The sequence below is a fragment of the Panthera onca genome, chromosome D1, assembly GCF_046562875.1.
Source record: "Panthera onca isolate mPanOnc1 chromosome D1, mPanOnc1 haplotype 2, whole genome shotgun sequence".
Lineage (NCBI taxonomy): Eukaryota > Metazoa > Chordata > Mammalia > Carnivora > Felidae > Panthera > Panthera onca.
Genome location: NC_138348.1, coordinates 106,472,441 through 106,488,744, shown reverse-complemented (window position 1 = coordinate 106,488,744; position 16,304 = coordinate 106,472,441). Strand labels below are relative to the sequence as shown.

The window sequence follows — 16,304 nt, the reverse complement described above, 5'->3', positions numbered from 1 at the left end:
TCGAACCCACGAACCGTCAGATCATGACCTGAGCTGAAGTCAGTTGCTTAACCAACTGAGCCACCCAGGCGCCCCTGATGGTTACTTTTCATCACAAACTATAATTGTCTTAAAAGAATGCAGGTTATAAATTCTCCTGATATGAATTAGCATTTTTATTGCTCTTATATTTGGCTCTGTGATTATAAGTAAGCCTTCTGAAGATTAAAAGAGTTAATCCATATAAAGCACTCAGCACAATTTAAAAATTGTTTTAAATATTAATTGTATTGATTGGCTAATATAGGTGTTAATGATGTGAGTGCTCTGTGTGTGCATCACTAGGTGTTTTTTTTTTGTTTGTTTGTTTAATATGCTAACTGCTTAGGTTGTCTTTTTTCTTCAGCTTCAGTTATTTATTTTTCTAAGGCTCTCCCTTTTTGTATTGTTTGTTCTCACAAGTCTGAGGCTCCCTGCTGTCCTTCTATACCAACACCTTAATTTAGTATCTGGTAGCTTGTGTGGGTTTCCTCTTTGGGGGGTTTTGCGTTAGTCTCTCTACGCTTTTTCACTGGAATAGAATGACGACAGCGGTGGTTGTAGAAGCAGGTGGAGTCTGGAGGCGGGAAGGCCTCCCTGCAGGGTTTCCTGTGGGCAAAGCGCAAACAAGGGGATCTGGGAACCCAGAGGTTTCCAGGTGGGGGTGCATCTGAAGTCTGATGATTTCCAGTCTGAGTTTATCATAGACATTCAGAATTTCTTCAGTATCTCCTCTTGGCCACAACATCCTCAGCAAGAACGCTCTCTGAGCCGATAGCTGGCTTTCTAGAGGGCAGCACGTTGGCTTTTAGCCTGAGGGCAAAAGTCCCAGCTGCCAAGCTGTGTTTACACATGTGGAGGGAAGGGGCCCAGCTGTCTCTAGGCACTGCATCTGGCTCTTTAATGAGGCCACTGGAGGTGGCCCCACAGCCCATCATCTTATTTATGACTGAGTGTGAGCTCCCTTGGGGGTGGGGAGGGCACCTTGGGAAGACACATGCTCATTTCTTGTGCCCTGGCTTACAGTTTTCTCTGCGCTTTCTCTTCAGGTCATCTGTCTGCTTTTCTCTTTCAGAAATGTCTCAGCACTTTTGGCCAGCTTTTTCTCACATTCTCTCTACAAGATCTTTTTTGTTACTTTGATGGGAATATGGGAGACAGGAGAGGCAAATGCATGTGCTTAATCTACCACTGTGTGTACACACACACACACACACACACACACACAAAACAGATGTGCATTTGAAAAGATACAATAACACATCCAGTTAATCCTTTGCGGGGAAGATGAAGTCCTGTAAATTGACAGAATCAATCTCTCAATTCTTTACTTGGTTCTACTGTTTTGCCCAGTTTATGCTTATTTAGAATATTTCATACTGAACAATGTGTCAGGAATTATAAAATCTGAAAATAAAAAAAAAGTTTTAAAGTGACATTTTAGAATATTTTCTAAAATTATTTGTACCTCAAATGAAGTATCTGGTCCTTGTTGCTTTTCCAGTTCCCTTACCCATGGATCAAGGCTGGAGTCCCCCCACTCCACAGCAAGTACATGGGCCGCTGGCCGAGGCACTGTTTTAGGCATAATTCTGAAAGGAGCACTGTTCAGCTCTTAGATCCTCGGAGCATATCAATGTCATTTGCATTCTCCTGATTCCAATTCCTTTCCTGAGAAATTCCTTAAACAAGTGTTTAACTTACGAACAACAAAAAGTTTTTATTAAGGGGCATCTACGTGGCTCAGTTGGTTTAGAATCCAACTCTTGATTTTGGGCTCGGTGCTAAGTGTGGAGACTGTTTAAGATTCTCCCTCTCTCTCTCTCTCTCTCTCTCTCTCTCTCTCTCCCCTTCTAAAATAAAAGAAAAAGAAAAATGCACTAAAAACCCCCAAAACTGAACCCAAACTCTGAAATGAGCAACATGGCCAAATCTGGGCTCCACAGTGCCCTAACTCTGCCCTATGGGCAAATGACTTAAAACTTTCTAAGCCTTACTTTCTGAATTTGAAAATGACCATAATAATAGTACCTACACCTACACAGGCTGATTTTGAGAGTTAAGAGAATGTGTTAATTCCCTTAGCATGGTTCTGAACACATAGTAAGGGCGTCATTAGAGGTTAGTAGTTAACATTCACAAATAATTCACATCTACATTACAGAACAGTTCTGTAATAGACCATCAATCCCTTCTTGTGAAGATACTGATAAAATATAGGAAAATATTTATTTCCTTGTTCCATCTGCTTGGTCTTTTGGCAGGTTTTTTTATTGCAGTAAAATATAAATAATATAATATAAATAATATAAATAAATAATAAATATAAATAAATAAAATAAATATAAAATTTACCATTTTTAAGTGCACAGTTCAGTGGTGTAAGTACAGTCACATCTTGCAGAACTGAATCTCTGTACCCATCAGACAACAACTCCCCATCTCCCCTAATCCTTGGAAACTACCATCTGCTTTCTGTCTCTGTGACTCTGATTGCTATGGATATTCCATATAAAGGGAATCCCACAATATTTGTCCTTTTGTGACAGGCTTATTTCACTTAGTAAAATGTCCTCAACGTTCAGTGTAGCATGTGTGAATTTCATTCCTTTTCCATCATATGTAGAGACCACGTTTTGCTTATCTGTTTATCTGTTGATGAACACTGGTTACTCCCACTTTTAGGCTATTATGAAAAATGCTGCTATGAACGCGGTGTACGTTCTGCCCAAGTCCCTGCTTTCATTCCCTTTGGGTGTGTACCCAGAGGGGAGGTGCTGGGTCATATGGCAGCAGCTTTTTTTGTTCATTCTTCTCATTTGGTATCCCATGTCAGTTTGCACTCTTGTGTTTGAGAGATTTATGTCACACACCAGATTTGTTTCTTTCTTTGTATCCCAAGTATGCTGGTGCAGCTTTTCTAATTTTTTTTTAATGTTTATTTATTTCTGAGACAGAGACAGAGCACGAACAGGGGAGGGACAGAGAGAGAGGGAGACACAGAATCAGAAGCTGGCTCCAGGCTCCAAGCTGTCAGCACAGAGCCCGATGCGGGGCTCGAACTCACAAACCTTGAGATCATGACCTGAGCTGGAGTCGATCGCCCAGCCGACTGAGCCACCCAAATGCCCCCAGATGCAGCTTTTCAAAGAGGGGAGCCAGAGTCTCTTGCTAAGCTGTACCAGGTGATGACTCACCTGGCGGGATCTGCTCACCAGTCCCAAGGGCTCCTCTGGGGATGAGGTGTCCTCTCTGTGGCGCTGTTTATTTAAGACAGGAGGAGCACCCTCTCTGCGAGCCACGAGCAACAGCTCTACAAATACTACTCGTCAACTACTCCATGAATTAGGAACTCTTACTTCTCCATGAAAATTCACTGCCATTTAACAGGGCTACAAATGGTTTCTGATTACCTGAAATGTGCCAGACATGGGCTAGGTAGGCAACAAATGTACAGGGTATATGAGGCTTGGCCTCCCAGTTCAATGGGGAGTTTACAGGCATTCCGCCCCCCCCCCCCCCACCCCACCTGCTCAAAGCATAGTTAGAACTAACCTGCCTCATACAAGGACAGGGACAAACTTGTCAGAGACCATTTCAGTGTGCTTTGGCAATGGTGGATCTGGGTTTGGTAGGTTCTGCCGCAGGATAATTTATGGGCCTTGTCATCCAAAATCATGAATTCAAATGGGATACAATATTTTGAAAGGCATCAGTGTAAGGGAGGGGGAGGCCCTGAAGCATAAGCTTTACTAGCTTCACAGTAAGTCGACTTCTGGGCGTGGGGAGTATTAAAAAGATCCTTTACCCCTCAATCTCTCCTTCAATTAGTCCTATTATACGTTTCAAGTTTCTATCATTATTTTCATTCCAAAGTTAAAAAATTAGAGCTTTCTGACCCTGGAAATATTTGGGTACCGGATAACTCTCTTCAGTTCTCCAAGGGCCCAAGGAGGCTGATGGCAAGGCATGGACAGAAGGATAAACAATGTTTTTAAAAATACCGTGCTCATTGTAGGAAATTTGGAAAGGCACAAAAAGAAAAAAAAAAAATTCACCTATTTCCTGCTCTATTACCCAGAGATAAATCACTGTCAACATTTTGGTGAATTATCTTCCCAGTCTGTTGTACATCCCCTCAAACTGGTAACCTGCTTTTCATTTCTATTTTCTTTTCGGATACAATACTCAGGAACGTTTCCAGGTCATACATTTTATAAATATAATAAACATTTTATGAAGTTTTTTCTTATGAAAAGGAAAAATAGGACCTCCAAACACTATTGCTAAATGATCCTCAAGGCTCGGTAGATGGACTGTACTCCCAAAATGTGGATGCTGCCACCTAAAGGAAAAATGCTAAAAGTACTGAAATGACATTTGAAGATGATGACTGAGGAGTTAAGCTGAGATACAAAGGGGACTAATTTTGTTTCGTTTTGTTTTTTTAAAGTTTCTTTCCTCTTGCCAGGTATTTTTCCCCCTCCCTTTAAGAAAGCATTTGGCAATTCGTATCAAAATAACACCAGCATTCTTCACAGAGCTAGAAAAAACAATCCTAGAATGTGATTGGAACCACAAAAGGCCACAAATAGCCAAAGCAATCTTGAAAAAGAAAACCAAAGCAGGAAGCATCACAGTCCCAGACTTCAAGCTATAGTACAAAGCTGTAATCATCAAGACAGTATGGTACTGGCACAAAAACAGACACAAAGATCCGTGGAACAGAATAGAGAACCTGGAAATGGACCCACAAACGTATGGTCAACTAAGCTTTGACAAAGCTGGAAAGAACATCCAATGGAAAAAAGACAGGCTCTTCAGCAAATGGTGCTGGGAACACTGGACAGCAACGTGCAGAAAAATGAACCTCGACCACTTTCTTACACCATTCACAAAAATAAACTCAAAATGGATGAAAGACCTAAACGTAAGACAGGAAGCCATCAAAATCCTAAAGGAGATAACAGGCCACAATCTCTCTGACCTCGGCTGCAGCACCTTCTTGACACATCTCTGGAGGCAAGGGAAACAAAAGCAAAAATGAACTATCGGAACCTCATCAAGATAAAAAGCTTCTGCACAGTGAAGGAAATAATCAACAAAACTAAAAAGCCACTGACAGAATGGGAGAAGATATTTGCAAATGACATATCACATGTCATTTGTTAGTATCCAAAATCTATAAAAAAACTTATCAAACTCAACACCCAAAAAACAAACAATCCAGTGAAGAAATGGGCAAAAGACATGCAAAGATACTTTTCCAAAGAAGACATCCAGATGGCTAACAGATACATGAAAAGATGCTCAACATCACTCATCACCAGAGAAATACAAATAAAAACCACAATATCATTTCACACCTGTCAGAATGGCTAAAATTAAAAACTCAGGCAACAACAGATGTTGGCAAGGATGCAGAAAAAAGAGGAACCTTTTTGCACTGCTGGTGGGAATGCAAACTGGCGCAGCCACTCTGGAAAACGGTATGGAGGGTCCTCAAAAAATCAAAAATAGGATAACCCAATGACCCAGCAATTGCACTACTAGGTATTTATCCAAGGGATACAGGTGTGCTGTTTTGAAGGGGCACATGCACCCCAGTGTTTATAGCAGCATTATTGACAACAGCCAAAGTATGGAAAGAGCCCAAATGTCCATTGACTGATGAATGGATAAAGGATGTGGTATGTATATACAATGGAGTATTATTTGGTGATCAAAAATAATGAAGTCTTGCCATTTGCAACAATGTGGACAGAACTAGAGTGTATTATGCCAGGCGAAATAAGTCAGCCAGAGAAAGACAAATATCATATGACTTCACTCATATGTGGAATTTAAGATGCAAAACAGATGAACATAGGGAAGGGAAGGAAAATGAAGATAAAAACAGAGAGGGAGACAAACCATAAGAGACTTTTAAATACAAAGAACAAACTGAGGATTGCTGGAGGGATATTGGATTGGGGGGGGATGGGCTAAATGCGCAATGGGCATTAAGGAGGGCACTTGTTGGCATGAACACTGGGTGTTGTATGTAAGTGATGAATCACTAAAATCTATTCCTGAAAAAAAATTATGTAAAAAAACCTCCAACATTTGACTAGGTAATATATTTGCTAGCATAAAATTTTAAGTAACAAAATGGTATGTAGTGAAAAGTAGGGCTCTTATCTATCCCTGCCCACCTGACTAGTTTGTCCATAGAATTGTTTCTTGTGTATCCTTCCAGAGATTGTACATACACAGACTCAATGTTTGTGCATGTTTGCATATGTATATTTATTTTCCTCCTAAATAGTGATATTGTATATTGGACCCACTATTCTCCATCTTGATTTTGTTTGTGTGGGCTTTTTTTGTATTCACTATCTGGAGGTAGTTCGTGTTGGCATATACTGGGATGACTGTTTTTTTGTTTTTTTTTTTTAATGCTTGCATGATACCCCATTTAACCGTGATCTATTCAACCAGTTCCAAAGACAGGTATGCAAGTTGTCTCTGTTTTTGCTATCTTTTGTTCAACGATATGGTGACCTTCTTTGTACGTGTATCAAAATACCTAGATTGAGGGGTGCCTGGATGGCTCAGTTGGTAGAACATGTGATTACTGATCTTGGGGTTGTGAGTTCCAGCCCCATGTTAGATGAAGAGATTATTTAAAAACATATATTTACAATCCCAGAAAGGAAATTGTTGAGGCTTTTGATTTCTTATCCAACTCTAACTTTCCCCACTTCACTCCCTGCCTTTTCCCAACACAGTGATATCAAAATCTCTAGTTTAGTCAAAAGTCAGTGTTCATATAAAACTCAAATATTATTCATGCTGAACCAAGCAGTATATATACTTGTATCTTCTTCTTGCATAACTTCCCGCTTCCTGTCATTAGTAATTGCAAACCCCCATAGCCCTGGCCAAACTGCTTCCTTTTCTACAGATTATCACCCTTCTCCCCCACAAACGATCCAACAGACTTAGAAAACTCTTAGTAATAATATCCCCTTACATTCTCAACACCTGAAATAACCTGTCAGTTCTGAATTCCTCTCCTTAGATGTCTCCCTTTGGCACTTAACACAGGCCCCTGTTCTCCGGAGGTGTGATAAATACCCATCATCCTAGGATTTCCCCTCTGCCACTCTCCTGGGTACATCCTCTAGTTTTTTTTCTGGATCCCATGTTGCCTCTCTTGTTCACTCCACATTACGATGGAACTGTACCCTTTGGGAGCTTCCACCTAGATGATACATGGTTGGCAAATAATTTGAGACTTTGCATGTCTGAAAATACCCTTATTTTCCCCTTACACTTGCTAGAAGTTTGGTTGGATACAAACTTTTTCAGTGATATTTTATCTCAGAGTTTTGAGGTGTTGCTCTATCATCTTCCAGTATTTTGAACTATTGTTGAAAAGTCTGATGCCAGTCAGATTGCTGATCCTTAGCATCTTAATGTGGCCTGGTTTTTCATTCTGGAAGCCCTGGTCTTCTCTTTATTCCCAGTTTACTGAAATTTTACGATGATGTGCCTTGGAGAGTGTGGTAGCCACCAGAAAGCTTGTCTTCTTTCCACGGGGCAGAGCGGACAAGGAGAAGACCGTGCCCAGCCCTGCACAGCATCTCCTACCCCCTCGCATCCAGGAAGCAACAGTTCTCTCCAACACAAGGAACGGGAACAGAACATCCACGTCAGCTTATGTGATGGTGGATCAAGGGACTGGACTGGGGTGAGGGAGGTGAGAAACAGGGATATACCTGGCTCCTGGCAACCAGTATCAGAGAAGGGAGTGGGGCAAGGGAACCAAGGCTCGTGTTCCTACTTCTACTGTCTCTAATGTCCTGCTCCTCACCTCTGTGCCTGCTTGGTGCTTGCAGACCCTGAGTCTGACCTCTCTGGGAGAAGTGTCTTCTGCCTTGATCACATCTTCCTTTCCAGGGGGTTCAGCCTGCATTGTTCCCAACTCTGATAGTCTCTCTCATTCATTCATTGATTCACTCCTTCACTCGTTCATTCTTTTCCATCTTCCAAACACTTACTGAAGTCCTTTTCTGCCATTCTCCTTATCTTTATGAGCTGTATCATTTTCTCACCTGTAGCTTATTCTAGTGGAGTTTGGATGGGTCTAGAAGTATCCTAATTTCCTGGGGCTGCTATGACAAATTACCACAAACTTGGTGGCTTAAAACCAAAGAAATTTATTCTCTCACATTTCCAGAGGCCAGAAATCTGCAATCACTTTCCCTGGGCTGAAATGAAGACATCGGCAGGGCCATACTCCGGTAGAGACATAGGCTCTACGAGAAAATCTTTTCCTGGCTTCCTCCAGCTTCCTTGTCTTGTGGCCACGTCCCTCCAATCTCTGCCTCTGTGATCACATCTCTTCCCTCTGTTTCTCCAAAAAGATACTAGTTGTTACTTTTAGGGCCCCCTCAGATAATCCAGGATAATGTCCGTATTTCAAGGAGCTTAACTTAATCACATCTGCAAAGTCTCTGTCCAATCAGGTAACATTCATAGGTTCTGGGGATTACGATGTGGACAGACCCTGGGAGCCATTATGTTGCCCACCACAAGGAGAGAAGATAAAGGCATATGGTCAATGTACCATGTTTCCTGGGAGTCCTTTCTATGTTTTCTTCTAGTACCTTTAGATTTCCTTTTACACATTTAAATCTTTGATCCAGTTGGAATTTTTAGTAATGGAGTTTCCCCATTCTCTGAAACACTAGTTGTTAAATATCTGTATTTCCCCCACACAGAAGAAACAAAGGTGAACTTCCTTTTAAGAGAAAAAAAATTAGAACACGTTTTATTGTCCTGTGGCAAATACAAAACTATTTTTAAAAAGAAGTAAATAGGGGCGCCTGGGTGGCTCAGTCTGTTGGGCGGCCGACTTTGGCTCAGGTCATGATCTCACGGTCCGTGAGTTCGAGGCCCGCGTCGGGCTCTGTGCTGACAGCTCAGAGCCTGGAGCCTGTTTCAGATTTTGTGTCTCCCTCTCTCTGACCCTCCCCCGTTCATGCTCTGTCTCTCTCTGTCTCAAAAATAAATAAACGTTAACATTTTTTTTTTTTAAAGAAGTAAATAGATTTAATCTCAAAGAAACCGCCTTTGCTCACTTTGGATTCTGGAGAGTATGCATGGAGAACAGAAAGGCCCTTCCCTAGAATCACTTCTCGTCTGATGAGAACACCCCAGCCTCGGGCAGCGGGATGGAATTGTCTAGGCACTGGCATTACGTGACAGACACGTAGCAGTGGGACAGGTGCGTGTAAGGAAGGACACCCTCACCTTCCCTCTCACCTCCCAGCCTGCAGGGAACAACACACTTTGGGGCCTGCGAACCTGTCCCTGCAGTGCATGCGGTGAGGAGTAGAAGACCAAGCAGGCTAGGTCTCCGGTCATACTTCCCAGGGGCCGCAGGTCTGGCTGGTCCTCAACCTGAACATGAACAAGTACAAGATGTCCACACTTATACCCCATTTCTGATACGCCCTGAGGCAGTTTGCCAATGGCCTTCCTGGGGCTTCGGTGCAGGCTGTGAATAGAATTTTCCGTCGCAACCTTCTTTTCACTTAATGAAAATTTAGAGTACGCCAGGGAGATTGTTTCAGGTGAAAGCATTGCAATTTAGCTCCTTTCTGGACCTTGTGGGTTTGAGTCATGTTTTGCAGGAGCGCTAGGGGATGCAGAGAGGATATTTTTTCTGAAAACTTGGGATTTCAAGCTGGGTCTTTTATTTGTATTCCCTCGTTTCTTTTAGTCTTAATTGTGACATTTCTATTATGAAAAGAGAATGACAGAATTTGAATCACATTTCCCTCCAAGCACTAATCTAATGTAATGTGCTGCTTCTCGATTTCACACGTGGGTCCTGATTGCTTGGTCTTGCTCCCTTCCACTCCTGAATGCCCTGTCTCCCATTCACATACACGTTCATGTCTGGATCCTAGATCTCTCTTTACGGGCCCTCTCGATGCTTGTGTGTTCTCTTTTGTTACCTTTCAAACCTTCTAAGCGTCCCTCTTTGTCTCAGTAGGATTGTCTTACACTTGCCCGGCACCAGATCTGCCTTCTTGCAGTGACACAGTAACACGGTCTAATGTTTTGCCTTTGAGTGTGCCCAGAGAGTGACAGTCGGAAGGACGCATGAGCGGTGGACAAAGAAAGAGGAGGAGGTGTGAAGAGATCTTGGGTCTTCTCCTTTGAAATCTGAATCCAGGAACAGAAAGCATATTTAATTTTGAACTATACAGAATGGCTGGCACAGGAGCAAATGTTGGGAGCAGTGACAAAACTGAGTGCCACAGCCAATTTTCTGGCATCTCCTACTTTTTCCCCTTGGCTTTCTTGTGAAAACTTTACCCTAATACACTACCACTTGCTTATGAAAGTTCTGTGAGCTGACAGCAGAAATTTTAGAATCAGAAAGACTTGGTTTTAATTCTCAGCTTTGCTATGTGACCTTGGACAAATTATACAACCTCTTTAAGCTTCAGCTTTTCCACAGTCAATGTTTATCTCATGAGAGATAGAGAAAAATGCATGTAAAAGCCTTGGTATAGTGCCCAGCAATTCAAACAATCCAGAATGCCAATTCATACGTTCGACAAATATTTACTGAACATTCGCTGCGCTCCTAACTGAACTGTCTGCTGGGTGCTGAGCATGCTGTGGGCAATGTGCCTTTACGGAGCTTACATTCTGGGGCGGGGGAGGGGGGAGCAGATAATTAACATATACACAAAATGCAATTACGAATGCTGATTAGCCCCTGAGTAACTAAATAGGATGTGCGGCCGGGAAGAGCAGGGAGGATCTCTCTGCCAGCAAAGCGGAGGAAGGCTTCACTGCAGCCTGAGGAAGAGAATGAGCCAAGCGGAGCCAAGAGCAGTTTAAGGCAGAGGCAACTAGATCACCGGCTTAGCGAGAGCCCCCCTCACCCCAACCCCCCACCCGCAACTGACTGGCAACTGGCGAAAGCCCTGGGTGGGTTGGGTAGACGCCTAATGGACTCTTAGGGGCTGGAATCCACAGTGGATTCCCAGTTTTGAATCCCTCTTTGTGCAGTTTCACAATCTGCCAGACTGTTTCTTTTCTACTCTGGCTCCATCTATTGAATGAAAATGACCAGTGCTACCTAAATTTCTCCATAATGGCTTTGTTTGCAATCTTCAAATTAAGTGGAGACTGAATACACTTTCCCTTAACTTTAGACTTAATTTTCACTCTGCCAAGCTCTATGTCTGGATAGAAGGAGTTTAAAGGGATTTTGATCATTCCTTCTGAGCACATTTTCTTTCTTGCAGGAAAGTTTCAGTGTCTCATAATAGTAATTAATTACTTTGGCTACTGTGGGCTTACAGAAGCCAGAGCCTTCCATTTGTTTTGTTTAAATGAAAAACCACCGTCTAAAGTGGAGTCACTCTGGGGCGCCTGGATGGCTCAATTGGTAGAGCATGTGACTCTTGATCTCAGGGTCATGAGTTCAAGCCCCACACTGGGTGTAGAGATTACTTAAAAATAAAATCTTAAAAAAAACAGAGTCACTTATGCCAAGAGTTTCATGCGAGTAAGCCAAGACTTACTTTGCCTAACCTGCCTGCACTTTCAACCCCCAGGCGTGTAGCTTGGGACTGGTCAACGTGAATTTCCTGGTTAGTACTAGGAAATTTACCGATAGACCCTCCTGCTCTCCTTAGGAGGGCAACCTTGCCTGAAACAATGCCTTCTTTGGTAATAATTTCCTCTTTTTTGCTCCCTTTCTGATTTAAAAACCTTTCCTTTTCTGCAGCTCAAAGGAGCGCCTTTCAATTTGCTACATGGGCTGCTGCCCCTTTCATGAATAGTTTGATAAAGCCAATTTTATCTTTCAACCTACTAAGTTGAATTTTTGTTGTTTAAGGATTTTCACTGGTCCTCAATTAACTATTTTCAGTTTGCAAAAGTCGCCTTTCTGGAAGACCTTCCACTGATACTGTTACCACTATGAGAGTCCCAGGGGCTGACCTGGTCTAACACAAGGCTTATGCAGCTTTCCAGTCCTTTTGGCCTCTTTATCCTAGAGAAACCTGGCCCACCAGGTTGTCCACATATTTCGAACACTTGGAATTGCTTTTGTGACCGTTTCACTTCATTTCTACTCTCAAGCTCAGGGGTAGTTTCAGTTCATTAACTCTTTAATGTTTATTAAATGCTTACTATGGGGCAAAACATTTATTTATTTTTATTTTATTTTTTTAAAAGACACAGCTGCTCTTAATTTTTTCTAATTTTTTTTTTTTTGAGAGAGAGAGAGAGAGAGAGAGAGAGACTGAGTCAGAGAGAGAGGGAGACACAGAATTCGAAGCAGGCTCCAGCACAGAGCATGATGCGGGGCTCGAACTCATGAACCTCAAGATCATGACCTGAGTTAAGTCGGACGCTTAACCGACTGAGCCACCCAGGTGCCCCAACACTGATTTATCTAACTAAGAGGATTTACTATACTCTTATCGGGAGTACATTAAAGTTGTTACCCTCCTGAAGAGTGTATGCCAGGAGGTGGGGGAAGGGTGGATATGGAGAGAGACAATAAATAAATAAGTATAAAGTGTGTGAGATGGCTGACAAATGCTGCACAACATAGGAAGCATGGAAGAGGAGACAGAGAATAGGGGGTAGGCAGTTGCTATTTTACGATTTGCAAAGGCCTCACTAAAAAAAGTGACATTTGAAAAGACATGTAAAGAAAGTGAGGGAGTGAGGCACGTAGCTTTCTGGGGGGAAAAGCATTTCAGGCAGAGGGAACGGCAGAGGAAAGATGCTGAGGCACAGGGCCCGTGCAGCCAGTGTAGTAACGGGGTATGACTAATGAACAGAGACATATAGACACAATATAGTCACAAATACAGACACAAACATGGAGATTGTTTATTAGGGGTCCTGGGAATCTCGTCCTGATTTCTCCACAAATAAGCTGAGTGATGGTGGCAAGTCACTTAACATGTGGGGCCTATGTTTTCTCAATGTATACAAAGGTTTCAGTATCATTTAGGTCTTTTTGTGTAGACAGTTATGCTGTTTTGCCATTTTATGCTCTCCTGGATCCAGCTTTCTCTCATATGCTGACTCTAAGTTTTTTTCTCACAGGAGACTGTGCTGCGTTTTCCTTTCTTGTTCTTGTTCTGGCTTCTCAATGCCTTGAGTTCCCGTACAAGATTATCAAAAAGTATAACATGCTCAAAAAAAAAAAAACAAAACCCCAAAACCTATAAACCGTGGAAAGAGGAATATTGTTTCTTTCCAAAGCTTTGCTTACTTTGTTTTGTTTTGAATAGGTAATGCATCTGCACTGTCCAAAAGTTAAAGCCCTATCACGACGTACACACTGGGGAGCCTCGCTCCCTGCCCTGCACCTGTCTACCCTACCCTACTGTTCTATTTCTTTTTCATTTATCCTTTCAGGGCTTACTACACAAGTTCAAGCCATATGATTATAAATACTTATTTTCTCCTCTTTCTTACACCAAGGATGATACATTATATTCACTTCAATTTTTCACTTAATAATATATCTTATAAGTCACCATGTGTCAGTACACAAAGAACCTCATTTACTTTATTTTTCAGCTGCGCATTATTCCATTGCAGGGTAGTACCAGAGTTCATTTAACCTCCAGATGAAGGACACTTTGAGGGCATTTAAAAGTTTTTTGTTTTTTTTTTAATGTTTATTTATTTTTGAGAGGAGACAGAGCACGAGTAGGGAGCAGCAGAGAGAGAGGGAGACATAGAACCCAAATCAGACTCCAGAATCTGAGCTGTCAGCATGAGCCTGACAGGGGGCTCAAACCCACAAACTATGAGATCATGACCTGAGTTGAATCGGGTGCTCAACGGGCCAAGCCACCCAGGCGCCCCTGAAGCACATTATCAATATTTTGCTAATACAGACAGTGATGCAAATAAATAACACTATACACATATCAGTTCATATTATACAGCTGTACACACAGGGCTGGCAGCGTGGAGCCTGCTTGGGAGTCTTTGTCTCCCTCTCCCTCTGCTCCTCCCCTGCTTATGCCTGCTCTCTCTCTCTCTCTCTCAAAATAAATAAACATTAAAAAAAAAAAGAATCAAAAAGAGTTGGGAAGTTGAAACGCTGGTCAAAATTAAGGTAAGTTTTGATAAAACTGGATTCTTCAAAGCAGACCTCAAATCTGAGGCTATGCAACAGAATAGTATTCAGAAACTCCTGTAAGTAACAACTAACATTAGAACAGAAAAACATTTTTTGTAACCCAAAGCTTGGTGTCAACTAAGTCCAAGGAGATTTGGCAACTGCTCTCTAGTTAATCATTCTTAATCCAAAGAAACCAACTGCCACCCTCCTGGAGACTGGTCTTAAGCTATCGCACAACACCATTAACTCGAGTTTTTTTTTACTGTTGTTTTTCATGCTGGTCTGGCCTGGGTAGGAACCAACGGCAGCTCACGCCAAAATGTGCCATTCTGACATCCAGATTATCTCAAGCCTTCTTCCCAAAAAGACTCAGGAAGAAACTGTGACCCTCCCTCTTACTGCCTCAAAGAATTTAGACACAGGACCTGCTCCAGGAGGAGAGTCAGCACCAGATACCTACATCACACTAGGAAGTAGGTATAGTAGACGGGGAGAAGCCCAGCAAGGCCTCCTTGATCAAAATCCCACTGTTTCTGAAGAGTGCAGAAAAACATGTTCACCAAATATTTAGTCTTTTTCATCTTCCTGTGAATTGCTTTCGTTACCTTTGAAGTTCTAGACCCCCTACCCTCTTTAGGATGACATATACACCTCATTTTGACTGTCTTTGAAATCTTATGTCTTTGTGGATTTTGATAATGATAGTGCGAATCAAGAGCTATTAATGTATGCTACCGCAGTATGGTCCTGAAAGCAAAATATGCCAACACTGAAATATCAGAATTCTAAAAACATCTCCAGGGGGTAGTTAACATAAACATAAATCCGTTTAGAAAGCTTCAATTTACCTTGTGAAGTACTTAAATTTTAGAACAAAGTAACTAATCCTTATTTTTATTTTCAACTACAAGGTGTTCTCTGTAAAAAATTGTTAAGATTTACTGATACTTTATCACTCAGTACACTGTCAATTTTTATCAGTGTTCCCTCTGTACTTAATTGGAAATTTAGATTATTCAACTAAGTACAGGTTACTACACCTGTCAAATTTACTAGAGTCTTACTGAATGTTTGATGCATTAATTTCCAAAAGTATGCTAACAATCTCCCAATGTGATTGCATATTTGCCCATTTTCCCATGAAATTGTTTTATATATAACATATAACATACATATATGCTATGTTCTTAGATACTTGTAAGTTTAGAGTTGCTAGATATTCCAAATTAATTTAATGCTTAACATTTTTTTAGTGACCCTGTTTATCCTTTAAAATGCATTTTTTTCCTGGCCCATTTAACTGGATTTAAATAAAGTCCCCTTAATTGGACAGCAATACACCAAGGTACTTACCTTGTATTTTTCTATCCTTTTATACCTTTTACAATTTTGATATACCTCATCTAAATGTGGTAGAGTCAGAATTTTTGCATTTTAAATGGGGCGCCTCGGTGGCTCAGTCGGTTAAGCGTCCGACTTCAGCTCAGGCCAAGATCTTGCAGTTTGTGAGTTCGAGCCCCGCACTGGGCTCCGTGCTGACAGCTCAGAGCCTAGAGTCTACTTCCGATTCTGTGGCTTCCTCTCTCTCTGCCCCTTCCCCACTCGTGTTCTGTCTCTTTTTCTCTCAAAAATAAACAAACATTAAAAAAAATTTTTAGAAAACAAAGTCTGCCTTTTCATTGGTATATTTAATCCATTTACTTTTGATATATTGGGACTTATTTTCAAGATTTCACTTTATTCTTTTAAAATATGTGCTTTTAAATGTTTTTTTCCCTTCTTTTATTCTTTTGGAGCTTAAATTATATATTTGTCAAGACAGAGGCTAAGCTGTGGTAACAAAGTCTTTAAAATACATACCTTAAGTAGCATAAATGTTAACTTGTTCCTCATGGAACACTGCAGCCGTGGGCTGGGGACACTGCTAGGTGGCTCTGCTACGTGATGTCATACAGGCTCTGACAGTCTGTCATCTTCAATCTTTACCTTCCATTTTTGCATCTCCCGTGACCACCCTGGTTGTTGCCATTTTCTAGGAAACTGGGAAAGGAAAATAGAAAGGAAAACAAATAGCTTCCTTTAAAAAGGGTTATCTGGTTGCACTTGCGTGGCT

General features: G+C 41.6%; 1 long non-coding RNA gene across 2 annotated transcripts in view; it reads right to left on the bottom strand.

The window, feature by feature from the left end:
* LOC132660830 (uncharacterized) overlaps positions 1 to 16,304 on the bottom strand; it is a 58,130-nt gene that overhangs the window by 35,616 nt on the left and 6,210 nt on the right. Inside the window, exons 3-4 of one of the 2 annotated variants that reach the window (XR_009601922.3) lie at positions 16,052 to 16,231; positions 8,203 to 8,413 (exon numbers count right to left, since the gene is read on the bottom strand). This is a non-coding gene — a long non-coding RNA (uncharacterized LOC132660830). Of the gene's footprint in view, positions 1 to 8,202; positions 8,414 to 16,051; positions 16,232 to 16,304 lie in introns of those variants that run through there. The other variant, XR_014135323.1, reaches the window with a different exon arrangement.